We start from the raw sequence: 8947 nt of genomic DNA on the forward strand, positions 1-8947 counted from the left end.
TTAAATAAAGCCCCCAAATTAATGCTTCCTTTGTTACTTTTGTCATGTTCTCACAGTTTTAGAGGGGGGGAGGAAACAGTATTCTCTGTCAGCTTTGTTTATGGCATAAGGAAACTTGCAGACTTGTTTCAGGAGGAATTTTTTTTTTTTCCAGCCTAACTTTAAAATGAATCCAGACCACCCCATGGTGAGCCTGATATACACAAGTGTTGTTCAAAGTAACCATGCTGACTGCTGAGGTACAAAGTAACTTCCCATTTTTCAGTTTAGTTGGGTTCAGTAATTAAGATGCTTGATAGCATGTTAAAAGTAAGGTCAACGTTAATTTTGTTTCTAAGCATACTTTTAGTACAAAATACATAAACTCAATGTGTTTTAACACATTGAACTTCAGTAGATGAAACAGCTTTTGAGCAGGTAAATTCCCATATATTCTTAGATGGTAGCTCCAAAAACCATCGGTGACAGAAGTTTTTATAACACCTTTCAGGATTAAGGTACATCTTTTAAAAGTGACTTCTTTCATTCCTTTATTATTCCTGTGATTTCTTGAGAAAGCTGTTTGGGCTGCAGCCTGTCTACTACACTCGTTGACCTTTATATTTGTTCCACTTGTGTCTCAAGGGTTTCCTGCTTTGCAAGTGCAAGTAAGTGAAATTTTATGTGAGATTTAGTAAGAAAATAGGAGGGAAAAATCTTAACTGGTGTATTCAGCTTATGAACACAACTCTGGAAGTACTTCTAGAAGATTCAACAAAATTAGAGGTGTATCTTTAGCATTTTAAAATGCTAGTGCCTTGTCTGCTCAGGATGGAGGTGACAAAGCTATTAAAGTATGCCTGTAAAGGGCAGAGAAGATGGGAGATGAGCTGGAAAGAACGAAGCAGTGAGTTCAGTGTGACAAATTGGGCAGAACTGATCAAGAGAAAGATGCTTTCTGGGCAGTAGAAGCTAATGAAAACTTACATGAAACATTTTAAAAGAACCTTTTCAGAAAGACAAGGTTGTAAGTGATGTTGCGAAATTAGTTTTCATGGCTTTGAAGAATATATTTGAGAAAACCTTTACTGAAGGGAGACTGAGCTCCCTTGCAAAATGCAGTATGCAAAAAAAAAAGCAGTATTTTTTTTTAAGAGGCTGTAAATATCTTGATCTCACTAAAAATGTGTTATCAGAAGAGCTGAATTCCTAATTTGCTTTAAAAAAAAAAAAAACCTAACTTTTTTTGAGAACCCTTTGTTCTGCTGAAAAACAGCCTCAAAAAAGTTTGTTTTAAAAAAAAATCACTGTCTTTGCAGGGTAAAGGGGGAGGATCGAAGCTTAAAACTGGTTTCTTGTGAGTATATCTGTAATAATGTTCCAGGCAAATTCTACGTGCACAGTTAGCTACCACAGTTGACTTTGCTGGCACAGGCAGCTACCAGAGGAGGGGGAAAGCCAGCAGAATGTCTGTCCTCCTTCCAGTGTTCAGTAGTCACTTCTTAGTGATCTGTGACAGCTTGGAACTTTAAATCATTTGTGAGCAAAGTTGTTCCTGTTGTTTGCACTCCAGGATTATAAAGAGGTCCCAGAAAACACTCTCATGCTTTGATAGATGCCTTACAAATGCATGATCAAGGAGACCAACAAACAGAGTACCTGAATTAGTTAAGGATCTGTTGGTAATGACTGTAGCCTGCAGTTGGGGCTGACCCACACCATCAGTCCTAAACAAGACTGTTAAATTAACTGCTTATATTCTGGAACTTAATAAAATTCTGAAGCCTTTCCTAACCATTTCTGACAACAGCCTGAACAGACAGTAGCACTGAATTGTCTGGGTAATGCTTTGCTTTTGCTGAGCTTAAAATAAAATGACTGATCAGTGGAATCCTTATTAGCTCTACGTTTGACCGGACCCTTCTTTCATATGCAGTAGAAAGAAATCTAAGGATGTTTTTTCTTCCAAGGTTCCTAAAAGGCCAGTCTGTAGATACCTTGCAAAAATACATTGGATGGATGTTCTTAAGCCACCTGGATCTTTTGTAAATTGTTCCTTACATGATGACACCAGAGCAAATGTTTTCATGAAGTAGTCACAGAAAGTGAATTATTCTGGAGGGCATTGTATATCTTAGGAAGTTATGCATGAAATAGAGTTTCTAAATAAGATTATTGTCTGGTGTCCTCACCAGACAATAGAAAACTGTAATTGATACATGATAGTAGAAATCAAGTTATTACTTAATCTAATTATTGTCATTACTGTTATTTTAAGATGCCCACTTGCATATACATTTCTTGTTAATTTTTGTAAGAGCCAGTAGAGGCTGCTTAGGTAGTCTTCATTTTGTGGAGCTTTACACTCCTGTCTGCACTCTTTGGGCAAATTTGGTATAAATAGATACCTAAAATGTCTTGAAGCCTAGTACTGGGAAATGAATGGAAAATGGTTTCTACTATTTTCATGCAGTTATCCACATCTTAAAGCAAATATTCCATGCATGAACGATCATAACTATTGCTCTGCATTGGCAGTTGTCAGCTGTGAATGCACAGCTGGAACAATTGCGTACGCAAGCTATGCACCCAGTTTCAAGTTACTGTTGAATAGCCTTAGGGATTGAAGAGCAAGGTAGTACCACGTGTGTCATGTTGAGAGGGACTGATGTACCACAATGTACCTTTCTAAAAATACAGGATTGTAATAGCTTGATGGTGGTATTCCATGTTACTTTTTTGTCCTGAAATGCTGTTAGGGGGATAAAGTTGGAACCTCACTTCGCAAATCACTAGCGTTTCTTTTCACCAATAAACTATAAAGAGTTTCTGTTCACTGCGCATGTAAACTTGCAGTTCTTACTGTAATCTTGAGTTAGCAGTCAGCATATTTACATAGCGGTGTACGCACAAAAACGGATTGTTAATGTCTTAAGATACTTGATGTTATAGTTGCCTAATGAAAGAAAACCGTCACCCCTTTTCTTTAGAAAATGTGTATGACACTTGCATCTCTTAATTGGAACACTTCCTTAATTCTCTGGCACTACAGTGACTTAACTGTAGTATTTGAAGTTTTTGAAGCTCTACTTCTCTTGATCTACATGATGTCCTGAAATGCCATATCCTGAGTTCTGTTTTCTATATAAAGTAACAGAAAAAAAATGCAACCAAAAATCCCTCTGTTTGAAATTAGAGAACATGTAAAGCAAGCACTCAGAACTTCGTGTTTGTTGTGGCTGTGTTACAGCTGCAGTAGTACTTCACAGCACTAGAACAGCTTGGGGTCGCAGAGCCACTTTTTCACTGTTCGAACATGGGTTAGCATCCATTACTCAAATCCTCGAGTGAGCAAGTTGAGAAGGGACAGGTGGTGAGTGAGTGTCAGTGTACATATTTGAGATGGGTTGGGTTTTTTTTGGACTCAGAAATACTAATATAGAAAGAAGAAAGTAATCTGTACAGAAGTGAGACTAGTTTAATACTGTATGTGGAAGTTACTATTCTCTGTAATCAGATACATGTCTACAAATTTAATTTACTAATTAGAAAATATTTGTATAAACCAATGTTTAGGCATTTTAGAAAGAAAAGCAACTACTGAGCAAGGCTGCTTGCTCATATAGGGAAACCTAGCAGTTCTCTAGATAAACTTCATTAAAATGATAATGGGATACAACATTAGAATAAATAATCTGTTATATAAATAGTGGGGTTTATTCTTCAAGCAGGGAAATGCTGATCCTTTGACCATGTCCAATTAAGATTTCTTTATATTATGCTGACAGCTTCATGTATAATGAATCACTTTGTCTAATGGGCGTCAGCGCAAAAGTGACATTATTCATTGTGCTATTAACTTTTATTTTGATTAGCTTCAGAGGATAAAGTAATTGTGTTTCCACTACTCAAATCTGCTTAACTGTAAAATTTGTTTGTTTTATTAATGGGTTGGATTTTTTTTTTACTGGATAAATGTAGATTATTTTTTAAAATAACACAAGTAAGAGCCAGCCAGAAATCTCTTACATGTAATATTCTAATAAGTATGCACTTGCACACTTCCGACATGAGTATATACCTGTCATTTACTCTGCTGTTTCCTGAGGCTTCATTTCCTTTTACAGAACTGCTTTCACATTTGTACTTTGAAGAGCAAAACTTTTGAAAACTTTACTAAACTTCCATGTAGATCTTTTTGCCTCCCAGTCCAGGCCTAAGTTTGTCCTGAAGCTTCTGCATGAGTGAAAACTACAAAAAGGAATGCTGAGTCTACAAGTACAGAAACAAGGCTGCTTTTCCTTGAAGCAAACTTGAACTTTGGATATTTCCTCCAATGATGTCATTAGAAAATAGCCTTTTCCAGATGGCAAAACAAAAGAAGTTAAGAAAACAAATGAATTAAGAAGAATTAATTGAAGCCGCATATTACAAGTTGACATTATACATCTGGCATTTCTGTTTATGTTTCTGCATTATTACATTTCATTCCTATTTAATAAGTTCTAGTTTTGTGATTTTTTTTTTCAAGATTTCAAAGCCTATGAAGAACTGAAGAACAGCCTGTAGTAAAGTATTGTTCCCAATTTAGCTGTACTGCTTTTTTTTTTAATCAAATCTTTTTCTTCAGTGGATAAACTCACAAGATTAGAAAAGCCTCTTGAACTCCCTCATGTTTGAGTTGGCAAAATTCCCACACACAATTGTCCACATACAGCTACTTTTAAAAGACCTTTATTAAGGCTGTACAAAGTCAAGCACTCAGAAGTTAGGAAATGGCAAAACCAAGTTTGTGCACTGTTAGTTTGGCCACTTTTTGTGAGTACGTTGCAGTATCTGATCAAGCCTTTAGTACCTGGTCACAAAGTGAGCTAAGGCTGCCCAGAAGGTGTCTAAAACTGCCCAACTTTGTGTGCCTGACCTCCTATAATCTGAAGTTCTCTTAAGATATGTATAATTAGGTTTTCAAAAGTTGAACTTAAAAAATGCCATCATGGTCTTACATGCAACCCACGTCTGTGTCAGGACTGAATCCTTTATGTTCTGCGTATGGACACCTAAGCATCTGATGAAGTGGTGAATAGCTCTGCACCGAAGCAGCAGGTTTTGTTTTCATATTTCACTGGCAGGCCACACACGAGTGCAAATGGAGCCAGGAATTTTTCCTTCAGTTATGAGCCCAAAAGAGCGTTTCTGTGAAGGCTGCAGACTCTCCAGCCCAATTTCTTTCCTGATCTATTCTGCCAGAGCTGTCAAATCTCTCTCCGTTCCCTCCCTCAGCCCTTTGGTTCAATCCAAGTCATCCTTGTTCCTTCACTGCTCCTTGGCAAAGAAACTGATGTTCAGCCCAGCGTCTTTAAATGCCTTTTCTTCTCTGCTGCCTATTTATTTTCCATCTCGGTCTCTTTCTTCCCATCGCCGTTCCAGTCTTGCTCTTCCCTGACTGCCTGTGCTGGACTTTGGGCCCGCAGGAGCACTTTGTGGCTGCACCCGCGCTGCCTGGCAGAGCACTCCCTGCCATGCCTGACTCTGGTCCCGGATGCCTTTTCCCATCCAAGGGAACCACTCACCTTCCTGCTTCCTCTTTGATCGAATTTGTTCCTCCTTCCTCTTCACTCTGTGTGGAGTTTGGAGCAATGAGTCTTGTCAGCCATCTCCTTTCTGTCTCCAGCTTTTTTCTGCTGTTTCAGTGCAGCATATTTATTTATAGTAAATAGCATGCTTTTATATTCAGTGTGGATTGTTTATCAAATGAAGCACTGCTGTTATTATATCCAAAAGTGTTTTAAAACTTTTTTGTGTGTTTTGTTTCAGTTTAAGAATTGTTTGGGCAATCTAGAATGCAAAATACATTCTAAGGAATTTTAAACAGGGGGGCATGAGGGTGGCTAATTGGAAAAATCAGTTACTGTTAATTGAGCTGTGAAGAGGAGATCAGACCCGTGACGATGTTTGTCCAGCAAACTCGGCTCATGCTTTACATTTTTGTGCCTGCTACAGAAGCAGAAAATTGCAAAGGCAGCTAACTTGTCTGAGTAGCTTATGATATTAAAGAAGGTGCAGAAGATGCGTAGACTTGGTGCAGGAAGCTAGTAAATGTATTCAGAGTGTTTGAAAATTAGTTTAGTTTTCTCTGCTTTTTGGAGTGATTAAAAAAATGGTTAAACTTTTGAAAAGTATTATATAAGAAGTGAATGGGGAAGAGTTTTCAAGACACACGTGCCTGTTATCATTGACTTTCAGCTGGTACTAACCTGCCAGTGCATCTGTTAGCCTGGTTTTTCTTCACAGGTACAATAAAAAGGTATATATTTATTTTACAGTTGAAAGGAATCTAGTAGTCAGGACTAACGTTTGTTGTCTATGTCCTAGACCTGTTTTTCTAATGCAGTGTTGGACATGAAACATGAAGTTATTTGGTTTTGTCTTGTTTGTGTCAGATAAAGATAAATGAATTGCAGAACTAGAAGTTGGTGGTTACCGTGGAATCCTGATTACATTCAAGCTAGGCACACAGCCATGCAAACTGCTAATACATGTAATTGGTGCTTCAAAAGGGCATAGCTGAGCAAATTTGATATCAAATCTGGTAGTGAAGAAGAAATTAGATGGAAAACTGAATTAGAATTGGCAGTTTTCTAAGTGAAAGCTACTAAATGGCCAAAAACCCAACAGTTTTGCAATCAAGAAGGGGGGCAACTTTGGCTAACAGCCCATCCTGTTGCAGCGATGAAATGAAGGGAAAAATTAGATGTAAAGTAATATAAAACAAATAAGAAAAAGGGAAGCAGACAGCAATCAACTCAAAATGAGAGTTATGAAGTGTAGAAAATTAATAAGGAAAGCACTAGCCACAGGAAAACAAAAAATATACGGGTTGGAGTGCTTGGAGAGGGTGATGAAGAGCTGAAGTTCAGAGGAAATCCTTGTGGTAGGATAAGGACCGTTACTAGATGCAGGTGGTAAAACTGCTGGTGATGATGTAAGAGAACTGGAAAGTTGATGTCATTCATTAGCAATGCTTAATATTAAAAACTAACATTTTAAAATTCAGTAGGTCTAGAAACCTCGTATCAGTATTCCTAAGGGAGATGCCTGGGGCAATCCCTGACCTGCCGATGAGAAGGATGGCCTGGGTGAAGTGCTGATCTAGCTTGACACCCCCAGGGAAGGGATGAAAAAGGAGACGAATGTTAATGAAGGAGTGTGATGTAAGTCATTTCACTCTATCTTTGTTTTTCAGTTTTCTTTGGGATTAGAGTGAACTGAGTATATCTGAGCCCCTGCAAAGCTTGGTGTTTTCTGACAATCACACCTTTTAGAAGGTTGTTCAAAGAGAACCATAATGAAGTGGGGATGCTCATGGAAGGGTCCTGCTGGGACCCGATACGCTTTGGTGGTTCCAGATCACAGGTGAAGATAGATATAAAATCACTACTGATAAAATGCTAACATGACAAAAATACCCATACCCAGGACCAGAGTTGAGTAAGAGCTCCACATGTGTTCCCAGTGCAGTCCCAGGGTGAAAGACTAATGAATGTGTTCTTGTTTTTAATTACCGTTAGCAGTAAGTGATTATACTTCTGTATGTCTCAGCTGTGAGAGTTGGGGAATTTTGGATGCAATTTGGATATTTACATTTTAAAAGAGAAGCGGAGTAATTGGAATGGATGCAAAAAAAGATTCAAAAATTACTGGTGGAGTGTGAAAATGCCTTAGAGAGGACGACAGAGAAGCTCAGTTGGCTGAGTTTATCTACCAAAATTGAGAATATCTTGATTACAGTGCACAAGTATCTTCACGGGGAGAAAATATTGAACACTGCAGCACTCTGATCTTAAAAAGAGCAACACAACAAGAATCACTGACTGGCAATCGAAGCCAGGCAAATTCAAATTGGAAAAAGGCACAAATTCTTAAGAGAGAATAACTGTGTAATTTAGGAATGTTTCTCTAAAAACTGTGAACAGAACAATAAAAGTTATGATATTTATGCAAATAGCTTTTTCATGGCTTTTTTTTCTTTCAGAAGTATATTTAAAGGGGGGGAAACAGGACAAAGAGGCTCCTGATGAGGCTTTCATAGGGAAGTTTAGTCAGCATAGCCCATCCGTCGTGCAGAGTTGTGGAGCTGTGTCTAAACATCCAGCGCTGCTGGAGCCGAGTGGTGGTTTGCCTGCTATGGGAGGAGGTGGGAGCGTTCTCCAGTGTTGTGGCATACGTTGCGTGTGTACGTGATGTTGTCGTGTAACTTTTTACATCATGTTAATCCCATCGCCACCTTGAAAGGATCTGTGGTCTTGGAGGAGTTTTTACACCGTGCAATATCTGAACACTTGCTAAGTTTAATATGTTTGCATACTATGTAAATGAAAAAAAAAAGTATCTGCACAGAAATCTCATTCTTGGGAGTAGATGTAGGACAGGAATTGCCTTTCCCGTCTTCCACCCACCCTCCAAAGACAGCACAAGGCTCTTCCCTATTCTTGCCATGGACATCTTTGGGTCCTGCAGAAACACGTAGCGTTGCTGATTTGAGTCACAGGAGCCCTTCCTCTAGGCTGCAGTGAGTGACTGCTCTAGCATGGTGATGGGAAACAGGTCTGCTGAAGAAAAAGTTCTGCCGTGTGTATGGTTTGCATGAGATGCAGCTACGCTACCCTGGACTTGCCCCGATTCATAGCATTTCAACGGGGACATCCCAAAGGAGACACCACATTCTCCAAGATTCACTTCCAGTTCTTCAAACATTTGCCCATGGATCTCCACGCAGTAGCAGACAACAAAACACAACAACCCTTAGAAACAGAGAGGTATTTTGCCTGCTGAACTAACCCTGGAGAAGTCTCCTTCTCCACGGATTGCAGAGGGAACCGAAGGCGAGGCAGCCAAGTTTGGCCTCTGTGTATCACCTTGGAAGTGTAACTGTTCATGTGCACGATTAATATTCGATCGTGCCTGGAAC

This window comes from Mycteria americana, chromosome 14, assembly GCF_035582795.1.
Source record: "Mycteria americana isolate JAX WOST 10 ecotype Jacksonville Zoo and Gardens chromosome 14, USCA_MyAme_1.0, whole genome shotgun sequence".
In the NCBI taxonomy this organism is placed as follows: domain Eukaryota; kingdom Metazoa; phylum Chordata; class Aves; order Ciconiiformes; family Ciconiidae; genus Mycteria; species Mycteria americana.